This window comes from Stegodyphus dumicola, chromosome 5 (assembly GCF_044657685.1).
Source record: "Stegodyphus dumicola isolate Sdum_Otavi_A_Nest chromosome 5, ASM4465768v1".
In the NCBI taxonomy this organism is placed as follows: Eukaryota; Metazoa; Arthropoda; class Arachnida; order Araneae; family Eresidae; genus Stegodyphus; species Stegodyphus dumicola.
Window position 1 is genome coordinate 17,999,592 of NC_140772.1, and position 24,566 is coordinate 18,024,157.

At 37.1% G+C, this 24,566-nt stretch overlaps 1 protein-coding gene and 1 non-coding gene across 7 annotated transcripts in view; both read left to right on the top strand.

Annotated features, from left to right (window-relative positions):
* The window catches only part of LOC118189526 (uncharacterized), a 1,222,747-nt gene that overhangs the window by 917,467 nt on the left and 280,714 nt on the right, over positions 1-24,566 (top strand). The gene's annotated exons all lie outside the window — the stretch shown is intronic.
* On the top strand, positions 21,910-21,983 carry TRNAT-UGU (transfer RNA threonine (anticodon UGU)). The gene has a single exon. It is a non-coding gene; the product is annotated as a tRNA-Thr (tRNA).

The window sequence follows — 24,566 nt, forward strand, 5'->3', positions numbered from 1 at the left end:
GAAATTTCCGTTTTTAAGGTAGAATTGTCATACATTTGCAAAGATTGAGACCCAGAATCTGAGCTTAAGTATGATTTCTTCATTGAGTTAAGTAGTGTCTAGAATCGTACGCAGAATTTTGTATGTCAAGGTAAATTTCAAAACAAACAAGAATTTAAAAAAAAAAAAAAAAAAAAAAAAAAAAAAAAAAAAGCAGTTCTAATGTTTAGAAATAATTGCTGCAAGTTTAATTCAAAAGTCAAGTTACCTTACGTATATATATCATTATGTAAAATTCAAAACTGGTACTGTTTGCTGCTATCTTTTTATACGTTATAGCTTTATATGCGTCCCCCTGTATTGAAAAAGTTGCCTATGGAATTTGCGAGGAATCTAATAAATGTATTAAAATTACAAATAGAGAGCTTGGATGAAATTTGTATGAATGTAAATAATGAAACATAAAAATAGTTTTTTCTTCTGCGTATTTAAAGAAATCTGCCGATGAGGACATATTTTAATTAATTATTTTAAATTATATTTAAACCGCTTTTTCGTTGTTTCGCTGTTATTTTTCTTAGATTTTTAATATGTTGTACAATTACTAGATTTTTTATGAACTAGAATCTTAAAAATTCAACTATGCACTGAGCTGGAATCGAAAGCAAGATACTGCTATTGTTAACTGAGAGCGCTGACCTTGTACACTACATGGACACATTAGAGGAATGTTTTTAATTCCTTGCTATTTCATCTTCTCCTGTTAATTTAATATCTCTTGCTTTTTATTAATTTTCCTAGTAGAGTTCATAACTGGTTAACTCATATTGTCCGAAGGTGCTTATCTGGTTGATGATCGCAGAAGTTTTTCGTATAAATTGTAGTTACTCTAAAAAATTTTTATGCTACGTTATAAAATGTTTTCTGTATGGGAAAATTAAGGATTTATCCCAACAGCAAGTGTGCAGATGATTTAGTGTTTCATACTTTATAAAACTTTTCAATAAATCATTCCAGATTGAGCAGCTTTGGCTAAACATTTTAAAACAAAAAGGTAAAAGCCATTAATAGTGCTACATGCATCCATGAATAAGTATTCATCTAGAAGGTTAATGAATTTTTGATGTTCAAATTGCTACTGGTAATAATAATTTAAGGGTAAAAGTGAATAACTAACCTTGGAACAGAAAGCAGTGTTAAAGGAATATTTTTGCTGTCGTGATAATATGATGTTTTTACTTATTAATCGACAGCTGAGGGTATCTGTCCTTCAAAATTTATTTCCGAATTGCTTCTTCATATAGATTTCATACTTTAGTATTTATTATTCATGTTATCTGGTTCAGGCAATTTAAAAGAGGCATGACATATCAAAGGATCTGCATACTGATCATGTTTATTGTCTCTTTTCATCTTCGGAAACAAACTGGTTGCGCTTAACTTACCGTGACTATCTTTACTATTAGGAATCGGAACTCTTCGATAAAATCTCTTGTGATAGATCATCTGTTGTTACCTCCAAAGACAATCAATTTGAGCACTTTGGCTTGGTTGGCGAGATTACGGGTGTTACTTTGGGAGCCAAAGCGTAAAATTCAACTGCCAAACCCACCACCACCACCACCACCACCGCCTTCATTTGCGTGTGTCGCGCTGCAGAGTGAGAATATCGACTAAAATATCTTCACGAGCAGCGCCTTGGCTACCAGATTCGGTTAATTCGCTACGTCCAGTCTATTGTTATTCCTAGCAATATCGCACCGGTCCCTCGGACCCAAGGAAAAAAATATATCCCCGCGAGATTTATAGCCCTTATGTCGGCGGATATGAAAGCCATATTTTTCACGTGTCTCCTCGCGCCCGTAGACGTGATTGTCCGCGCGGGCCACTCGCTGGAAAAGCCATTGTTGCCTCTTTTGGCGCATTTGGGCGCTCTATAACTACCGCTTGCCACTCCGTTCTCTTACTTTTCCTTTTTTTTTCTTCGTCCTTTATTTTTATTATTATTATTATCCAGCGTATGGACTTCCCAAGCTGGTCCATCCAGAAATTTCATTTCGCCGGTCGCAGCAGCTGGACTGTAGGGCCGGGTCCGACATTGGCGTCCATAGATAATGGGATTGGAGTTTGTGCCCTCCTACGCCGCTGTGCTTGGCCAGTCTTTAAAGGTTTACTGCTTTTTGCTCTTTTCTTTTATTTTTTTCTCTTTTCTTCTTCCTCTTCCTCGGGTCTCTCTCTATTTTTACTTCGGCCTGGAGCCGTAACACCTTTCTCTACGGTTCTCCGGCACTTGGCAGACCGTTATTGGCCACTCGATAAGTACACGCTCTGAGAAAGAGCTCATATAATGAAGACGAAAGGGATAAAGTTGCCTCTTTATTACAGAAATCCGTCGGGCTGGCCCCGATTTTCAAGAGGTGTCTCCTTTTCACACACGGCTGTGCCGTTTTAGATTTCATTGTCAAAATCTCACCTGCATTGTTTGTTTTGTTTTCGACTCCCACGGTGTATCGGAGAAGTTAAAACGAATTGTTGATGTTTTTCGAAATTTCCGAAATCTTTCTTCGTTTTCCTTTTCAACGCCATTTGAAGTGCGTCTCTGGAACTAATATATATAAATCCAATATATATATAAATCCAAGTATCGGATTATTCTGTTTACAATAGCAGGAAGCTTAGCTGTGGAATATTTGAAATCCATCATTTTAAAATGACAAATATTCAGGTAATTTTATCGTTTATGCGCAGCTGCTTAATACATTCAAAGTCTGCCATGATAAGAAATATTTATCACATGTAGGGGAGATAAAATTAGAAGTCGAGTGACTAAAGCTCTTGAATTTTGCCAGTATAGTATATCAGTTTTTTTTTATTGGTAGTTGAATGGATGGTTTTCTCCATATGTCAAACAAATGCTAATCAACTTGTGAGGATTATGTTAATTTTATTAACAGTTAAATTTTAAGTTAAAGTTCCTTTCCTGTCAAATTCTTAACTTCAACTTACTACTTCCGGCCAGAACGTAGTTTTGGAATCTTGCTGAATATTTAATGACGAGGAGCGGTATTTAAACCACGAAGTTAATTACAGAGTGAGAGAGAATCAGTTTCTGATTTACGCGCGCCTGCCTTTTTGGCCACTCTGTCTCTCTCTCAAAGCTGTTATTACGCTCGGCCGTACTCAGGCCCTTGCTAAGCTTCGTAGTCAAATGAGTTAAAGGGCCAACTCGATTTGAATCTTGATAGCTTCGGCTATATTTCTTTAGTTAATCTTAGTTTTAGTTTAATTCTTAGTCTCTTAAGTTTAAGCCCAAGTAAGAGCTTTGTTTGTACACTCCCAGGCGGAGTTTTGTTAAATCTTATTGAAATAATAAAGAGTTAGTTACTCTTCTATCTTGTTGTATCTTGTCGCCCAAACGTAAGCGATTATTCGCTTATCAGTTATTAAGATTCTTCTCTTCCAACATTAACGTAGAATTACAAAGAGGCGGAACTCTACAAACTTTCTTCAAACAACTCTTCACGAAAGCATCCTTTCCCTTCGGCAGACAGTCATCTAGTGCTTTGACATGATTATTTATCATACTATTTACGTTACGAAACTGTTTATTGTAGTTAAGCAGCTTAAAAGGTGATTTAAAAGTAGGCAATAAAGGCGAACTCAGATTGACGTAGATCTTGAAATAAAGCTCCTTCGATGCGAAGGGCGATCAGGCATAGGTCTTTGTTTTCAGGTGGACTTATTTTTCGTCACCTTCGAAATCGGCGGAGTTTTATGCAAAATCTATGCGAAATCAAACTTTATTCTTTGCAAAGTTTAAGTAAAGTTTTTCTAATATACTTTGGTGAAGAATTAAAAGTTAGAAGACTTGTGCTCAGCTTCCTCTGAAGTCAAGTGACCATTGAAGATGCTGCAACTGAATCATCTGAACGTGGGAGTTCACGAGCTCATCATGGACGAAAAATGCTTCGTCCCCTGCAATTCCATGTTGCTCGATTTCTGATTTACTTGTCAGTCGTTTAGGATGAGGGCGTAGGGGTTTAAAATGAAAGCTAAAAACTAATTTTAATTGTTCCTTTATTTTGAAGATTGAAAGTAATATGGCTAGACCATTATCATGAAAAATAATAATAGTTTTAAAATAATTTCGCTGTTGAATTATATATGGTTTACTGATACGCAGTCGCATGGACCTCCGACCTAAGGTTCTACACCAATCAGAGTTATATGTCCATGCGATGGAAAAGAATCTACAATCCACCGCTAGCGGCATTCACTGAATCAATGATAGTAATATTACAATGCTAAATTGACAGTGTCATCTATACAATAAATGTTACATAATAATCCGTATGAAAATACATATACGATCAATTAATAATTGCATTGTCATGGATAGGATCTATGTTGTGAAGAGTGGAACTTATATATCAACCAGTTTTTAAACCTATGTCTTCTTCAATACATCATAACTTCATATTCTTATCAGTTACACGCCTAATGATGTGTGTCCGTATTATTTTTGCAGTTATCCACAGAGTAAGTAAGTCACATCAGTTCAGGAAATTGATAGTTCCATAGCCCAAAGTATATGATGTTGTGTAGGCTATTCTATGTTCACTTTTGTTAAATTCATCGTTCAAGTAAATACTACTTGTCCACTTGGATACATCATAACTTCGTGTCCTTAACAGTTAGCACACCTCATTATGTGCGTCCATAGCAATTTGCACACTGTGTCGCAATTATCCACAAGACAAACATGAAATTGCAATTGGGAATTTCATTGTAATATGTACACTATTTTACTATTATCCACAGAAGCAAAATATATGGTTTACTTATATATATATGGTTTACTTATGAAATAAACGGTGCTTACTAGTAAAGCTAAAAAGAAGAAAAAATGTTTAGCAAGAATGAGAACAACAGCAGGCTGGTAGACTGCGATCTCAGCGAGAGCATGAAAAACCTCAACAAACGCTTTTCGGCTACCATTAAAATTTGAAACATTTCAGATTTATTAGTCCAAAGGGATTTGAATCCCGAAGGACTATTAGTTTCGTTTTGGCATTTTGCGTTGGACGGATAAATGTCGGTTCACTTTTCAAACTGTTGCCATAAAATGTTAGAGTCCTGCATTATATTTGAAGAAATGAAATAATGAAAATCTGCGTAAATGTATGTATATTTCTCACATTGTCATAAAATAACGGTACATAGAGTCATCGAATTTTGAATAACGTAATCCTCCAACGAATATGAGCATGTGGAAGACCAAATTTGAAATTTGAAATTTGTTTTATGATCGATTTCCTATTTTTTAAAACTTTGACGAATTTTTGATTGACAAAATCAAGGATTTCAAAGCGAGCAATGGCAACGTTGTGCAGAAAAAACATTTTTATCTCCAGCGCGTGAGTCTCTGTATCGGAAATTCTAAAGATATGCTCGTTTTAAAAATATTTTGCGATATTGCTGTTGCACTGGATCTTATGGTTTAAGTGCGAGGAACATGATATTTAATAAAGAAAGGTAACACACAAAATGTTAAAAAACGCCCCTTTGGACGTAATTTAAAATCTGAAACATTTCAGATTTATTTATTTATTTATTTATTATTTGATATTGTGTTCATGAAGCGAATGTATTAACATCGTATTGACTAAAATTGCAAATCTCACTGCATTTTAGTTTTGATAAGTACTATGTTGCTGAGTTTAAAAAAATTATTGATTAACTTGAGAGGCGGATGCAAGCTGTTTAAAAATTGTTCTACAGTTTGGTACTGATTCTTACCATGAAGAATGTATAATTTATCCTGCTTTTACATTTCCCGCTCAATTTCGGAAAACAAGCAAAGAATTCTAGTTGCTGCTCATCACCGAATCAAGGAATTCTTTTCATCCCCCCTCGCAAATAATCACCACCACGTACACTGTTGTATTAATCTTCGCCTCTCTCAGCCTTCGGGCATTGTTTTGGAGAGAGGGGGGGGCTCAGTAGCGGTGGCGGTGGTGGTGGACACTATGAATTGGCTCTTGGACTAAGTAAGTACAGGGATTTTTATTTTCCCTCTCTGTGCTCTTTTTGGATGCTTTGCTTAGTCCGCGTCTTGGGGGGGGGCGGAGGGGTGGTATCGGAATTACGGGTTGTATAATTGATGCTTAGCCCCGGGGTCCAGTTTCTTATACCATATATCACGGTAGCGCGCAGCGTCGAAATTCAGTTAGCTCCCACTTTCACCTTTACCTTTTTCCTCCGGATTTTTTGGAGGTGGGGGATTTTTAGTTAGTGGCAAGAGGAGAGAGACAGAAAAGCGAAAGAAAGAAAAAGCGAAATAAATAGTGTGGGGAAAGAAATGAAAAACTCTGGAACAGAGGGAAAGAAAAAGGTTCCCTTAATGGTAGTAACCAGAGCACTGCCCATTAAGCCTTAGAGAAGGTAGGAAAAGAAGGAGGAGGGAGGGAAAGAAGTAAGTAAAAAATAATAATAAAGAAAACCGTCAGAAAAAAGGCAGTTCTAGAACAGTGGAATCACTTTTTTACTTTCTGGGAATTTTTATTTTTATATTTACTTTTTTTTTTTTTTTTTTTTTTTTTGCTTCTCTTCTCTCATTCCTTGCAGCGATTTTGCAACCAAAGATGTTGTCTGTGCAGAGTTTCCGAACGATATATGACTTTTCATCGGATCTTGAATTGACTGAAAGGCGATCAATAAGAATAGTTTGTGCCTTTTTTTTTTTTTTTTTCCAAGTCTTTATTACCTTGTTTGTGTTGGTCCCGTGCTGTTGTCGGTCAACTGGTCTCTTGCAGAATTTTATTTTACACCAACCACGCCCTTCATCTACATCAGTCGTTCGTTCTTGATTCTCTCATTCGCTTATCTGTCCTCTGATTTGATAGTGCAGGAAGTCGAAACCGGTATGTCCACTTTCGATCTGACCCAATATAATCTATGCGTTAAATACGAGGGAAATTCAAAAAGCGTACTTAATATGGAGAGGAAAATCAAAATCACATAGTAGACAGGTGTACAAATGTATGTTGTGCCCTCTAGCTTGAAGCATCTCATTTGGACTTGCTAATCTGATGGTAAATCTGACGTCAGCTTACGGTAGCGAAAGTGATTAACAAATTTGAATCATGTATTAAGAAATCAACATGCAGTACATTCGGGTTTTAGTTCCTGAAAGCGAAGAACCTGTAAACATTCATCAGATGCTAACAGGACGGTATAAAATCTGAGTAATGCTTCAGGAGGTTTAACGTAGCTGTTAAGGAGAACCGTTAGCAAGAATTTTAGTATTTAACATGGTGACGTAATCAGTCGGAGAATAGCTTCAGCTGTGAAATATCACCGACCATTGTAGCGCCGGCACACTTGTAATGATATTGAGGAATCTATATTAAAAGTAGTGAATTATTTTCAATCTTATTTGTATGTAATCTTAAGAAGATTAAGATTACTTTTTAACTCATTCTTGTATAACTGTTTACACTTTTTGTTTTTGGCATACAAGTTTGTAAAGGCTACCAGGAATCCAAATGAAAAAACTTGATCGCTTGTATTGGCTTCAGCGGTTTGTTTCAAGCAACAGTAATTGACTGAATTTGAAACTGATCAGAAATACCAAACATACATGTCACCTGAACATCGATGTCTGTTGATTCCATCAGCAGACGAACAGACGTAAGATGTTCAGGTTTTGATTCCGTCAATAGTAGGTAGATGTTTTCGCAATTTTTCTTATATTGTAAGGATCTTAAGTTTTACTAACGTTTATTTTATTTTAAATCTTTACTATCACTTCTTATTTTCTACTTCCGGCCAGAATTATAAGCGTGAAGGATTTTATGCAAAGTTGTCTGGCGAACGCCAAGTATTTAAGTGTGGCCTTTTTGCCAAGCAGGAGAGAGGAAGCAGTGAGTTCGAAGCAGGCCGCTTACCTTAGAAGTTACGCAGTTGCTATTTGCCTTCCAGGCCAGAGGTTTTAATCCTCTTGATAAATTAAACGTATTGTAGTGTTCACAGTCTCTGTGCTACATACGCTTCCTGTTATTATAAGGCCAATCTTATTCTAAAGTTAAATTAGAGTTTAGTTTTATTTTTATACCTTTTACGTTAGACCCCGAGTGGAGGGTCATTGTATTCCGAAGTACGGAAGTCATTGTATATAAAGAAAAATAAAGGGTCTTGTATACCCTTCGTCTGTATCCTGTCTACTTACTACAATTAGTGAACATAGCTTTAGTAAGCTCTCTGTTCCTAGTCAGGTCATTGTATGTTTCCGAAGAAGGTTAGAAGAAACATTGAACCTGATAGTGGCGCCCGACGAAGAATAACCATGGCCGAATTTCAAGAAGAACCTGTGCTGCCTGCAGAAACGGCTCAGAATCCAGAAATGCCAGCTACCGCTCTGGAAGGATTTGGGTACATCGTCCAGACCATGCGCGCTTCGATGAAACCAGAAACAACGTTTAATGGAAACTCACAGGTAACCAGTTTTTTGGAAAAATTGGATGACCACTTCATGCTCTACCCCGTGCACGAGTTTCAAAAAGTTACCTTAGCTACCAGCGCTTTGAGGGGCCAAGCGCTTAACTGGTTCAAATGTATCGGCAGAAGTCTCTTGGGTCAAGCAGGAAGTCCCACCTATACTTACGAAAATTTCAAGACTGCCCTACTAAAAGCCTTCCCTGTTGTAAGGGATCGTGCGAAATTAGAAACAGAACTTTTCAGTATATATCAACAAAGAATGGAAAACCTCTCGAGCTTTATTTTAAGAAAAATTCACGTTTTCAAGCTCTTGTATGGAAACCGTCCGGATCCTGAAATAATTCAAGTGATTTTGCCGAGGTTACTACCCCAAGTGCAAGACTTTATTGAATTACGAAATCCGACTACACTGGAAAAGTTATTTGAGCTAGCAATGCAGTTTGAAAGTAGAAGAACGGCGGACGTCGAAAGAAGACGCCAATATCAACAGCGAAACCAATTTGGTACGCCAAGACTACAGCAAACTCAAGCACATGGCTACGGAGAAAAAGCGAATCAGTGGGCAAGGAAACCCGAGCATTCAAAAACAGCCGGCGAACGTCGACAGTTCACTAGCAACCCAGGAAAAAAGTCTCAAGGCCAGTGGAGAAAGAAGGAAAGCACCGAAAGGAAAAATAATTTAAACTAAAACTGATTTCTGCTGACGAGAGGGTGCGGAAATCCGAAGGCCACGAAAACCCCTCTTCCTACAAGTTAAATACAGTAATGGTGAAAAATTTAACTCTTCCGAAGATTGAAGGCTTGGTAAATAATATCCCGGCCACCGCACTCCTGGATACCGGCGCGCAGTGTTCCTGTGTGGCAGAAGTCTTTTTTAGAAAGTATTTTCGCAAATACCGCATATATAATGCGGATAATACAACAGTATTAGCGGCGCAAGGAGAACAATGTAAGTGCGTAGGTAAAGTACCTTTTTGTACATCCGTATCAAGGACGAACAAGTAAAGGTGATGTTTTTTATAGTAAAGAATTTGCAAGCAAATTTAATCCTAGGAATAGACTTTCTTTCAGACGCACAAGCTACACTGGATTTTAATGCAGCGTCCCTTAAGCTGACGATGAAACCAGTGCGTGTAGAAAAGGTTGAACCGCCAAGGTTAAATCTTGACTACCTGCCTAATGACGAGCAAGATAGAATCCGACAAGTGGTAAGTGAATTTGCTTCCTTATTTAGTGATATTCCAGGATTTACTCAGGTTACTAACCATAGTATTGACACCGGAGATGCATTGCCGGTTCGTCAAAAACCATACCGGTATGATAAGAATAAGGAAAAAATTATAGAATGGCATATTACCAATATGCTACGTAAAAAGATCATAACGCCTATCTCAAGTAGTTATGCTAGTCCGGTGGTTTTATGTAAGAAAAATAATGATTATCCTTTGGAGCATCCAAAAAGGTGGAGATTCGCTATTGATTACCGTAAATTAAATTCCATAACGAAATATCCGGTATATCCGTTACCGATCATAGAAGAAATTTTAAGGAACATAAAATCAACCAAATTTATGACGACTTTAGACTTAACGAATGGTTATTTTCAAATAGGGGTCAGGCCTGAGGACGTGCCTAAGACTGCTTTTATAACCAAGTCTGGCACTTATGCATTTTTGCGTATGCCGTTTGGCCTTTCAGGCGCCCCAGCAACATTTCAGCGATGCATGGACATTGTGTTAAAACCTGTTCTTGGAAAGTCCACATTTATCTATTTAGACGATATCATTATTACTAGTGATAATCTCGACCAACATATACAGGATTTAAGACAGGTGTTTTCTTTATTAAATGAGGCCGGTCTAAAAGTTAATGTCGAAAAGTGCAAATTTGCAGCCCCTGAATTAAAATATTTAGGTTACAAAATATCGCAAAAAGGGATCGAGACAGATGAATCAAAAATAATCGCTGTACAAAAGTATCCGACTCCAAACACGGCAAAGAAGCTCTCTTCTTTTCTAGGACTTTGTTCATATTATAGGTCCTTTATAAAAGATTTTGCGGCTATCGCTGAGCCATTGTTAAAATTAAAAAGGAAAAAGGCAAGATTCTCGTGGACGGCTGAAGCCAATAGTGCTTTCGAAAAATTAAAACAAGCATTAACGCAAGCCCCTGTGTTGAAATTTCCTGAAAAGGATGAAAATTTAGAAATTTCAGCGGATGCTTCGGATTATGCGGTAGGAGCGGTACTTTCGCAAAATCAGCAGCCCGTGGCATTTTTTAGCCGAACTTTAAATCAAACACAAAGAAACTATTCCGCGACCGAGAGAGAGGCACTTGCAGTTCTGTTAGCAGTGCAAAAGTTCCGAGTCTATTTTGGAAAGGCGCCGATAACAGTATATTCTGATCATGCAGCGGTAACTAGATTGTACTCAGGGAAAAATTTATCCCCAAGGTTAATAAGATGGGCACTCAAGCTGCAAGAATATAATCTGGTAATCAAGCATACCCCCGGAAAGGAAAATATCGTAGCAGATGCCTTATCACGAATTAAATTAGACGAACAGGGTAATACCGTAAAAGTTGCAATGCTGACAGCGTGTACAATAAATTCCCGAGAAACTGTAATAACCGAACTGGGTAAGGATCCTGAGTTTGGAAGTATTTATGAGTATTTGAAGGATCCTGAAAATTTTAGCCACCAAGATATTGTGGCGATAAGAAATAGGGCGGCCCATTACGAACTAATAGATGGTCTATTATTCTACACAAAAACAACGAATTTCGACCTGTTATCCCAGCTAGTCTTAGATTAAATATCCTGCAAGAGCTCCATGACAGCCCTTTAGCTTCTCAATGCTGGTATTCGAAAAACTATCCAACGCGTACGCGAGGCAGTCTACTTTCCTGAACTGCAAAAGTTAACAAGGGCGTATGTCCAGTCCTGCCCAACATGTCAAGCCGTTAATTATATTAATTTCCGCCCGGCCGGGTTTCTAAATAGTATTAAATCCGAATTTCCAAATGAAATAATCGGCATCGATTTATTGGGCCCTTTCCCAAAAAGTCAGTTAAACAAAAGTCGCTATCTCCTTGTTATGGTTGATCATTTTAGTAAATGGACCGAAATTGTTCCCTTAAAACGAGCCTCCGCGAAATTAGTTACTGATTCTATTTTAAATAAATATATTTTAAAATACGGGGCGCCCCTAAAAGTTATATCGGATAATGGTCCTCAATTTGTAAGTAATATATTTGAAGACATGTGCCAAAAACTGGGCATACGTCATTTAAAAATGGTCCCGTATCGGCCGCAATCAAATATAGCGGAACGGGTCAACAGAAATATAGTGAAAATTATCCGTAGTTATGTTAAAAATTTTCATAAAAGCTGGGATAACTATGTCAATGAATTTGCTTTCGCCCTTAGGACCGCAAAACATGATACAACGGGCAAAACTCCTGCTGAGTTATTTCTAGGCAGAAAGGTTATAACACCGTTAGATAAACTATTTTATGTGCAACAAAGAGCCCCAGAATTTAAAATGGGTGATATAGAAAAACTAATAAAAGAAGCAAAAAAGAATACGGAAGTAGCACAAAGAAAACAGAAGTTATACTATGATCTGAAACGACGGGGAGTAACTTATAAAGTAGGGGATGAAGTTTTAAAAATCAAGCATTCACTTTCTTCAGCACCAGAAGGTAAAACTGCCAAATTTTTTCCACGCTTTGAAGGACCATATGTTATAGAAAAAATAACTCACGCTGTTGTAGTGTTAAAGGCAAGAAATGGTGAAACCTGTTCCGCAAATATTGATCAAATTAAACCCTACTTCGATCGTAATAAAATGAAAATCTTTTCAGATCTTTTGCAGGATCCGGTACGGCAGACACCGCAGGTACAAGTTCCAGAGGTGGGAAAACGACAAGTACAAGGGCAAGCCAATGAGAGACAGAAGCAAGTGAAAAGAAAATTGCCCCGCGGAAAAACTGAAGGTAAAAAGAAAAAGAAGCCGTTCCACCGTCCAGAAAACAGAGTGCACGAACACCCACAGAATGAAGAAGGGAGAAGGACGACGTATGTGGAAAGGACCGGGAGAAAGGACGGCAACTATAACCCGGCTGTGAAACGGAAGATTGACTCATCCGACAGAACTCTCCGCAGCAAAAGTCGCCGAACTGCGGAAGGGCCATCAGCGGCGGAGGAAAAAGTACAAGAAAAATTTGAACGGCCAACAACGAGGTCCAAGCAGGATCACGACAGAAGTTTCCCGGTTCCACCAAGACCAGCTGCCTTCAAACGGCCAAGACCACAAGCAGAGCACAAAAGGAAGGTGTTCAAGGGTGGCCGTACTGGTGAAAAACGGAAGCTTCCAGAGGAAAGCACTGAAGGGCGAGCCCGTACAAGAAGGAGGATCAACCAAGCTACTATCAGCTATACCTTTAAAGACTGGGCCCAGAAAAGGATGTCTGAATATTACAAAGATAAGTAAAATTTTATGTTACTTTACAAACTTAAGTTAATCTTTCATTCTTACTGCAAGTGGCAGATTTCAAGAAGTTTTACCTCATGCGAGGTCTACCTTTATCGCCAAAAGGGCGAGAAATGAGTTGTGACCGATTTTCTTATTATGTTTTTCAATTACTCGCGCGTAAAACTAAAGTTGATGTATAATAGCGTTGTGTAAAGATTTAAATATTGTAAAAAGTTATTGTATAAATTTTATTTAAAACATTCTAGCAAGAAAGAAGTTTTAGTCTGAAAGACTTTTTGAAATGTAGTATTATTTCAATGTAGAAAGAATTGGCACTTGCTTTGAAAAGAATAGAAGTTAACAATGTACTACTAATGTATGTTTTCAAATGTGTAAAATTAACGGCATGTTGATATGTTCTTGTATACATGTGAACTGTTATTTTGAATGTTAAGAAATACCGTGATATGGTAAAAGTGAAAGTAATGTTAAAAATTTGTTATTCGTGTGACTGTAAAGATTAAATCATGGTGAATATGTGTTAAAGGTTGAATGATGTAGTTAGGCTCTCTGACGCTACACTTTAGAGTTAGCCACTTTCAGAATAGTACCTCAGGGTTTAGAGTTGAAAGTAGGGTGTGTTAAGAGGTCTCGTATGTTGAATTTTAACACGTTAGTGTTTTGATTGTAGGAGGAAGTGTGGCACACGTAGACAGAAACACATACGTGTTCGGTGTTCTTTTACAACACATGTCAGAGAGCACGGGGAGAGATAATTAAAATAGTCATGAATGAAATAAGAATGTTAAGAGAAGTATATTCTATATGTTAATTGCAATGTCATTCTGTAACATTTCATTAAACTAGTTTTCCTTCCAGATCTCTGGAAGGAACCAGAATTGAATAAAGCTCCTGTTTAGATGCAGTACAGATGGAAAAAAAAAAAAGATTGTTGTATATCCCGGGAGCTACTATTGTAACAAATTTCTTTCTTTTAAATTTTCTAGTTTCTAGCTAAGTTATGATTGTAAAAGGTTGGCCTCGCGTTAGTTTTTAGAGCTAAAAGTTTTCAACAAGGTCGTTTTAGACCTCAGTTTCAAACAAATTAACTCTGGCGGGAAGTATGTAAGGATCTTAAGTTTTACTAACGTTTATTTTATTTTAAATCTTTACTATCACTTCTTATTTTCTACTTCCGGCCAGAATTATAAGCGTGAAGGATTTTATGCAAAGTTGTCTGGCGAACGCCAAGTATTTAAGTGTGGCCTTTTTGCCAAGCAGGAGAGAGGAAGCAGTGAGTTCGAAGCAGGCCGCTTACCTTAGAAGTTACGCAGTTGCTATTTGCCTTCCAGGCCAGAGGTTTTAATCCTCTTGATAAATTAAACGTATTGTAGTGTTCACAGTCTCTGTGCTACATACGCTTCCTGTTATTATAAGGCCAATCTTATTCTAAAGTTAAATTAGAGTTTAGTTTTATTTTTATACCTTTTACGTTAGACCCCGAGTGGAGGGTCATTGTATTCCGAAGTACGGAAGTCATTGTATATAAAGAAAAATAAAGGGTCTTGTATACCCTTCGTCTGTATCCTGTCTACTTACTACAATTAGTGAACATAGCTTTAGTAAGCTCTCTGTTCCTAGTCAGGTCATTGTATGTTTCCGAAGAAGGTTAGAAGAAACATTAAACCTGATAATATGTAACGGTTATAAGATTCCTTTTTCTTTACTTATCACATTTTTATGATCTTTTCTTATTCAATTTTATTTATATTACATTTTTCTTATTAAAATTTCATTTGATCTGAATTGTCTTAATTCGTTGCAGACATCTCTGGAATCAAGGAATGTTTAATCAGTAAATATTTGTGTTTAATTTTATTTTACTTCAATTTATGGTGCATTATAAAATGTGTCCACACGAATACTATGTACATTAATTATTAATTTTATTTTCATAGTTTCAAAATTGCTTTGATAAATAAAGCGTTTTTATCCATACTCGGTAATTTCTCAGTATAAGAGTATAAGAATATTAAAAATTGAAATTAGTCGAAAAACATAAACTTAGCTAATTATTAGAATAGCTAATTAAATATCAATATATTTTACAATCAGAATCATATTATTAATAGTTCAGTCATCTGAATTATGCATTTTAAAGTAAATTTTAGTACGTTTGGAATTCCTTTGAAATGGTGTCGCCACGCAGCGTGGAAGCTTTCCGGTGTATCCCGGTTTTCGCACAAAAAATCGTTCGGTTTTTCAGATTTCAAGGTTGGAAGCTAGGGACTGTAGAAGTAATAAATATTTTTCAAATTGCTGTTCTGAGTGATTCTGTGTTGGAAGCCAAGCAGCATTCCTTGGATGATTTTTTAAATTTGAAAATTTTATGCAATGAGTTTTTCATTCAGAATTATGAAACTTTCATTTCATATTTGTAAACTTGTGGTTGTATTTGGAACCTTATAATGAAGTAAAATGCAAGGTCAAGCAGTGCATAAGTATGAATATTCACTGTGTAGTGAAAAGGTTGTAAGGTTTATCCTAAGTTTTCACTAGTTATCTCTTTAGTTCAAAGCTACTTCCCTGTCTCTTCTAATTTCAGCTTACAAATTTTCTGCCAGAGTGTGTTTTTAGAATAGTGGTTAATGCAAATGAAGGAAGAGCGATACTATAGTCGAAGTTCCACTGACTTCGCAAGAGAGTCAGAGATTCTGACTTTTGTCTACACTAAATTATTACTACTCTCGACCATATTTCAGGCCCTTGATAACTTTGCTGTTTAGTTAACATTTAGGGGCCAACTCCTGTAGAATTTTGCCCAAGTGGGAGGCTTTTCTGTACGTCCTGAGAAAGGGGCCATCTGAGCAGGGTAAGTAATCCTTCTTGAATTTACGTTTCTGTTTCCAGAGCTAAAGCGGTTATTCGCTTACCAGTTCTCGAGGTTTCACACACATAACTGTAAATCCAAGGTTGGAACCCTATAAAGTGTAATATATGTAGAATTTCAACCTTGAATTCAATGTCTCCGGTCAGGAATACTAGTACTACTTTGTATATATTTTAACTTTCTATTTTTAGCAGGAAAGGAATGTTTTTATAATTTTTTTGAAGGTATAAATGTTTCCGTTTTTATTGCTTCCACTTCGATCTGCGTCTGTCTTCCTGCTTGAACTCTGCTGCCATAAAACGAAAGGAAATATTGAAAATGAAAAATGTAAGATTGCATTTTCTGATGGTCCCACATCGCATCGGGATTGCTTTATTTAATGCGGCAAAGGACTTAAGAAAAACGAGGAGAGAAGTAAAATAAATAAATATCCATCAAGGCGAGCGGAACGAGAGAGACCTTCTTGCGCATGCGTCGCCTTTGACTGTGCCACAGTTTTCTTTTCCTAGACTGGGAATTTGAGGACCTCGGGGAGAGCAGACGACGGAGCCACCAGCCTTTGGGGGGTAGCTTAAAGAGAAAGCGAGAGACCAGAGTGCAGACACAGGGAGAAAAGTATTAAAAAAAAAGACGAGGGCACGCGCCCCCGTGGCCAATGAGCGGCCGTCGTCGAGCTGATTGATGGCATTGCTCCGACGATAACACCTTTTGCCTCTCGCCGAAGGAGTCGGGGCCAAAAGGTGAGGAGGCAGGATCCTGTCAGGGTTAATAGGCGTAGATTGATGGCTAGGATTTCTAGTAGGGCCCACTGGGCCCCCACGGTTCTCGCTCGCTGCTCGATAGCCATCGCTGTCGATAAAGGGACACTTGTTTTTTTTAGCTCTCTTTCTCTCTCTTCTGGTAGCAATCGAACATTAAATCCATCAGAAAATCTGGCCGCTGTTGACAAGGATGGTGACGGACGAGCCCAGTATTGGGTGGCATTACGTCGCGAAGAAATGACAGCGACACTCTTATCATCATATGTCACGTGACAAGTGGCTAGCAGTGGTGAAGAAGGAAGGGAAAAAAGTGGAAGAGATTCGGGTTGTATCTCTTCCTGTTTGGGACTTTATACCTGGCGATGAGGAAGTTTTACCATGAAGAGTGACGGGGGCGGGGTGGTGGCTATGACAAACGATATCGCGCTCACCCCACACCAAAATCTCTCGGTATTGCTTTCCAATAATGACTGTTCATATGTGCTTTGCTGGCAATTGGTTTAGAAGAAAGAAGAGACTCGCCATGAGGAACTCGATGAGGTATTCATTTTATGGCTACCGATGCAGAGGAGGATAGTAATACATATGAGTTTTGGTCTTCATGTGATATTTCTGCCGTTGTTATCAAATGTTGTATTCTTGTTTCGGTTTGCTGAGCGAAGAAGTTCTACCTTATCTATGAGGGCTCATGTATCATGTTTTACTGTATTTTAAAAAAATCACTCAGTCGTTATTTTTAGTTGATATAAAACTCCCTTTAATAATCAGGTGTGTTGCCCAGGCCAAGTGTTTTGTTATCGTTGGTTCATAATTTTGCCTATTCAATCGCAAGAAAGATTTCAAGCATCTGACTCGATTTTTTGGGGAAAATGAAATAAAAAAAAATGCGTCTAACGGTGTATATTTATTCTGAAAATTCTGGGCGTCCTTTTATATATGGCAACAGATCTGTTAACAGTAAGATGTTTCACACTTAAGGAATTTATATTTCCTTGTATATCGAGCAAAAATTCCCTGCTTTCTGAATGGTGCATTTTCATGTCATAAATGCCATGTTGAAGTTTATTCCGAAAGTTAATTCGAAATAAAACATAGAAAGGAATTGAGGTAGTAGCTCAGTAACCTTTATGATTCCTTGACTATCTAATACAATAGGCGCACGATGAGGAGTTGCACTATATTTCTGACGCATTCTCACTGCTCTAAATGATGAACATCAGCTAAAATGCAAGTTGAGGAGCTCCACAATGTTTCTGGTTATAGAGGAGCTTCTGTTTAATACAATAGGTGCAAGCTGAGGAGCTGCACAATGTTTTTGACGTCACCTCACTGCTCTAAATGATGAAAATCAGCTAAAATACAAGTTGAGGAACTACACAATGTTTCTAATAATAGAGGAGCGTCTATTTAATACAATAGCTGCAAGTTGAGCAGCTATTGTGCAGCTCCTCAGCTTGCACCTATTGTATTAAATAGAAGCTCCTCTATAACCAGAAACATTGTGTAGCTCATCAAATTGCATTTCAACTGGTGTTTATCATTTAGAGCAGTGAGAATGAGTTAGAAACATTGTGCAGCTTCTCAACTTGCACCTATTGTATTAGATAGACGCTCCTCTATAATTAGAAACATTTTGGTAGCTCCTCAACTTGCATTTCAGCTGATGTTCATCATTTAGAACAGGGGGATTTTGTCAAAAACATTGTGCAGCTCCTCAGCTTGCACCTATTGTTTTAGATAGAAGCTCCTCTATAACCAGAAATAGTGTGTAACTCCTCGACTTGCATTTCAGCTGATGTTCATCATTCAGAGCAGTGAGAATGCATCAGAAACGTAGTGCAGCTCCTCATCGGGCGCCTATTGTATTAGATAATTAGAAATCCTCTATAATTAGAAACACTGTGTAGCTCCTCAACTTGCATTTCAGCTGCTAGTTTCCTTGACTTTTCCTTTTCTTTGTGTTTAAGAGTTTTTATGGAGATGTATGCGAATTGAATAACCTAAAATTTCAATTTGTCTGTTGTGTTCAATTTAAATGAAAAAGGCTTTTTTTTATACTATCAAATCGTTAAAGGCTTGAAATTTTTAAAATAGATTATAAGGTATTTCTCCCGCCTTCTTAGCATGCCTTCGTGGTGTAGTGGTCAGCACGCACCACGCGTAATGTCTCTTACATGGTGTTCGCACGGGGACGCATTACCAGTTGATCCATGGTGCATCGCTGGTTCTGCCCCATACGTTTACTTGTACCTGTAGTTAACTTGCGAGGAATTATAATGGGAACACTTATTTTTAATATAAAACACCGGGATGTTACATGTCAGGGAAGGGTAGTGGAAACATCATCGCATTTTTTTATGCATTTAGAAGTAGTTACGTAAGCTTAAGTAAAATTTAATTCTAAGTTTCTTACTTTGTGTGATGTATAAAACCTTGAGTTAAATATCTGTAACTGGTCTCTTAAAACAGTGGTCTTCAAAATTTGTTGATCACAAATCAATGAAACTCATGAAACTGTCTATATATATATTGCAATTAATTATATCCGATATATATATATATATATATATTCCAATTAATTATATCCGATATATATATATATATATATATATATATTCCAATTAATGATTACCACAATAGTGCGCATTTGCTTTCTAAATTTCAATTCAAATTACCATCCTTAAAAGTGTAAGTTGAAAAAATAATTGAAAATATTTAAATGTTGCCTATAGTTTATATGGAGAATGAGAAAGCAAAGAAACAACCACCTCCCCCCCAAAAAAATATTTCATTAAAATTTTGTTCGTGAACCTCTCAGACGGTATAGTGGTTAGGGGAACCGACTGCGATACCAAAGAGCCCGAGTTCGAATATCGGAAAAGGCATGGTTGTAACTGTCCGTCTCTTCATAGGAGCCAAAGGGGCCCACCGTTTAGATGCCTCTATAATAAAGTGACTACCACTTTTCGCTTTAGTAGTGACCAAGCCGCAGTCGGATGAGGGCCCGTCATTGGGAGGGGGGGAAATAATTTTGCTCATGAAAACTGATCTGCTTGTAAAAAATGGAGTGTAAATTTTCTGTCGGCATTGGTTTGCCGGTCGACTAAAAAATTTGATCTCTGAATGGTATTATTTTAGGTAATAATGACAATAGAAATTCAAAAATAAAGAAACGGGACTGCTTCATAACTGTGCTCCTGATAAAGGGGAAGTTGTCTTTCTGCAAGTCGACTACTATACGAAGAGGCAGAAGCCTTTATGAGGATGTCTCAGTACAAAGCTATCCGTACTTTTATGAAGAGATTTCCTGATTTACGAAATGCAGCCTTCATAAAGGGGCGAGTGCCTTTATACTGGGATACCTTTATGAAGTTATGAAGATACTAACAGAATCGACTTACATAAATATACTACCATTTCAATGAAAACGCATTGTGAAGGTGGCCCAAAGAAATGTACCAAGTTTTGTTAATTTTTTACCGTCTTTTTTTTATTTTCGCGCTCTTTCCGTTATTTCCTATGAAAATTGTATTAAATTCACCATGTGGACTTTCACATTTCAAGCAGTTGGTATAAATAGTAGAAAGATTTGCTTTTTCTGTTATTTTCTCATTTTTCTCGTTAGTTTATGTGTAAGGCAGATTTGCATGTAAAGCGCTCATTCACGGCCAGTATCTCGTCTCTTGTTCTACCCGGCGTTGATGGTTCTGTTATTTCCCTGGGGACATCTCCGTCTTCTGGCTGCCCGATTCTGCCCGACCTCCCTCATCAGATGGGTTTCTTCGAGAGCAATCGAAACTTTCGATTCGACTTTGTAGCGCTTCTTTAAAAAAAATATAGATATATATATATAAGAGCGATCAAAACGTTAGCCTCGAGGTTTTCTTTTGATATGTTGGCTTAGATGTGGCGAGAAAGTTTTCCTTGTTTTAAAGATGTAAGCTGTTGCTTTAAAACGATTTATTGGTCAGGCAACAGCCCTGAGGGATGGCCCATGTAATCGACCAAGGGCTTTAGAGTTCAATGCAAAGGGGAAGTATGACGAAATGTAGGTTTTCTCACCAAAATAAAGAATTACACTTGTAATTAAATTTTGTTGCGGGAATTTATCTTAATGTTAACCACAGAAATTTTTGAATGTCAAATGGCGAGAAACGGTTTTGGAACGTCATGTTATAAATTTTTAATATTCGTTAAGTATAACAATAGATTTAAAGAAATCTGGACATAAATTTTTAAAAAGATCTTATATATTTGTTCTTAAAATGACGTAATCGTAAGAAATTTTTAGACTCTGAGGATAGATATTTTATTCATTCTGCGTGTATAATTTCATGTTTTTACTTAGTCTAATCGCATAACTATTTTAAATGGGTATATTAATTCTGTTTTCATGATTAATTAAAATGAGCATTAAAAATGAGCATTTATTCGTAATTTTGTCTTGATTATGCATGACGAAATTTTAAATTTCTCTTTGAAATTTCCGATCTCTTTCTTGTAATAAAATTATATTTTTATGCCACCATTAACTAGCAAAAACCTTTTTCTATTTAACTAAGTCCAATAAATTCCGACTAACCGAAGTGATGTAAACTGTGATGCTATTTTTGATAATTGAAAAGCCGGATAAGATGAATTATCGATATAAATGATTCACCGATTTTTATATATCGCTATATCTTTTTAAGCATATAATAAGAAATTTAATTTTTATTAAACGCAAACAAAAGATGCACGTTCTTTTTCTCTTAGTGTTATGATGCAGATTTATTTGTAAAGCTGGTACGTACAGTAATTCGAAAAAAATATAATGTATATTATTGTAGCTATATGTTAATGCGAATGGTTTACTTCGTAATAAAGTAAAAAGTAAAATGATAAGGTGTAACAAAAAACTGTAATAAATAATACTTCCAGATTTGTTAAAAATAGCTCTCGGAAGATTTTTGTTTTGTTTACGTCGCAAAACTTTTAAGGCAAGTGGATCGTCTTCCAGATTTTCAATGTACACAAGTAGAGCTATAAGGTATTTCCGCCACCTTCTTGGTGTGCCTTCGTGGTGTAGTAGTTCTGCACACCGGTATTCCAGAGGTCTGTGGTTCAATTCCCGGCGAAGGTGGTTACTAATTTTTCATCTTGCCTGCTTCCAAAAACACCTAATGTCTCTACGGTGGCGCCCGAACTAAAAGGGTGTTGGATGAGGTTTCTCCACACCCAGAATTTGGCGATTGGGTCCCCTAAAAACCCCTGTCGTCCTTTAAAAAGGGGAGTATATAAGGTATTTCTCCTACTTTCCTAGCGTGCCTTCGTGGTGTAGTGGTTCTGCACGCTGGGCCTGTATTCCAGAGGTCCGTGGTTCGATTCCCGGCGAAGGCGGTTGCTAGTTTTTCATCTATCCGCCTTTTCTATTCAACCTTATGTCTCTACAGTGGCGCCCGAACTAAAAGGGTGATGGATTATGACTTTCCACACCCAGGATTTGGCGATTAGGTCCCCTAAAACAAAGCCCAGTCGCCCTTTAAAAGGGGGAGTATATAAGGTATTTCTCCCACCTTCTTGGTGTGCCTTCGTGGTGTAGTGGTTCTGAACACTGGGCCGGTATTCCAGAGTCCCGTGGTTCGATTCCCGGCGAAGGCGGTTGCTAATTTTTCATCTCTCTTGTTTCCAAAAAATCCTAATGTCTCTACACTGTTTCGACAGTATTATTAAGTTAATCTGTTTATGGTTATTAATGTAGATTTTATATGCACTTAGCATGATATTTACAGTAAAAGTTTTGTGAATTCTAAGAAAAGTAATGCATTACATTTAAAGAATTGCCATAGATAAATGCAATTAGTCCAGCTGGAATTCTCTTTTTATTTGATTTTAAAATTAGAATAACTATAAAAATTCAAAACAATTTTTTTTAAAGTGCGGAACAGCTAGAAAAAATCAAGAACGTATAGAAACTTATTCTTTATTCACATCGAATGCATCTATGAAATTAGGCTTATGTGCTGGAATTGATATCCGTTCATCATCAGGTACAAGTTGCCTGGGTATTGCATTCTTCTCATCAATTACATATGAGGAGGGTTGTTCATTTCCAACACACGATCATAGAGCTAGCCTACCATATTGGAATTTTAGAAAACTCCCGAATTTCATTAGAAAATTTAAATGTTTAGAAAATTAAATTCCCCGAAATGAAGGAGTAAAATTATAGAATCTTTAGGTTATTTTGAAGTAGGAAACAGGAAAAATGAGCAATGCCCTTGCCGGAACTCGAACTTGGAACTCTCGAATACGCGTCGAGTGTGCTACCGTTACACCACGAGGGCATGCAGAAAGGAGGGAGAAAATACCTTATAAAAGCACCGGAAAAATATAGACGATGCTTTTTACTATTATTTAGAAGGGCTGCCAATGAAAAAAAATTGACGATTTTGTTGAAAAATCATGTAAAATTTTGTTGAACAGCAGTGTGAAATTCGTCTCGGTGTTGGTTTGCCGGTGAACTGAAAAATATGCTTTTGGAATGCAGGTATTTTTAATTTTTCAAATGAGTTTTTAAATGTAAATACGTTTGGTGAACACTATATAATGAAATAAATCTGTGTGTTAAAATTATTAATATCCGATTTTGCGGTATATTTTTAATGATTTTATTAAATTTCTACATAATGTTCGGTAACATCTGGCCCACAAATTGCGATAAAAAGGTCCCAAAGATTAGACAAACTTTTGTCTCACCATAGGTGTTTTCTATTTCATCAGTAATGTTCTTTTCTTAGTTTCCAAGCGTGTGTGGCTTTTTGCAAAAACCCCTTTTCTTAACCCTTTGTTGCATACAAATAATCTAGAAAAGTTAAACGAAAATGTTTGTATTTTTTTTACTTAAAATAACCTTAATGATAATTAAAAAAAAAAAAAAAATTCGAATTTCGTGTTAAATAATTGCTACAGTTTGTTCGCAACAGTGGACAGCATGCATATACGTACATGCATACAAATCTCTTCCCAACGATTTACGGTCATTGCATTTGAAATCATTTCCTGCCTTGTTTGCAGTGATCATTACCATCTTCTAAATGGTAAATCTACGACTGACATGTACATACAGATCCCCCCAAACACCTCCATTTCGTCGATTGTGATTGAATTCATTTTGCTGCGATTTTGTAACCCGTACCTATTGGATTCAAATGTCAAATGTTCTAGGAATTCCTTGCCAAACATAAACATTTCCAGTGGTGTTTTGGCTCGATAAGCAGTCCGTTTGGGTTTCAATTCACTCTTTTCGGTCGATCTTTATCTACCCACTCCACAATTTTCTCAAACTGACATTTAAAATAAAATGTCTAAAATGACTAATTATGAATTAAAAAATGGCAGTCTAAGAAAATGTAAGCAATATTATGTAATGTTTACTATGAGAAATGGTACTAACTTGGAAACAGAAGTAGCAGCCATTTTCCAAATAGCACTGCTTTACTTAGTGATGCTATACAGCCATCTAGGGTCGACAGTTGAAAGTTCTAATAATATAGAATGAATAAACACAGGAATGGAATCTGTTAAGGCATTTACAGAAGAATAAACAAATTTAAACTTTTGTCTACTAGAGTGAACATGATGCAACAAAGGATTAATATTGCCGCCCAAAAGACATTCCGACTTGTGATGCGATTTAAGTAGCCACAAAGCCGCCCAGACTGTATAGTGGTTAGGGAGCTCACTACGGTACCGATGGATCCGGATTCGAATCCCGGAGAAGGCAGGGGTATTTGTAAATGTATAGTGTTTGTTCGGCGTGGGAGCACTCTAAATATGCGGCGAGCGGAAAATCCTCTCGAGAGGTTGGTGATACTTGAAGAGGCGTGGAAACTTCAGACCCCTCTCCCCCGAAGTGCTTTCCTTCAAAATTGGGGGTGGAACTGAGGATAGTCGTACCGCCACCTGTGCGGTGCTTGTGAC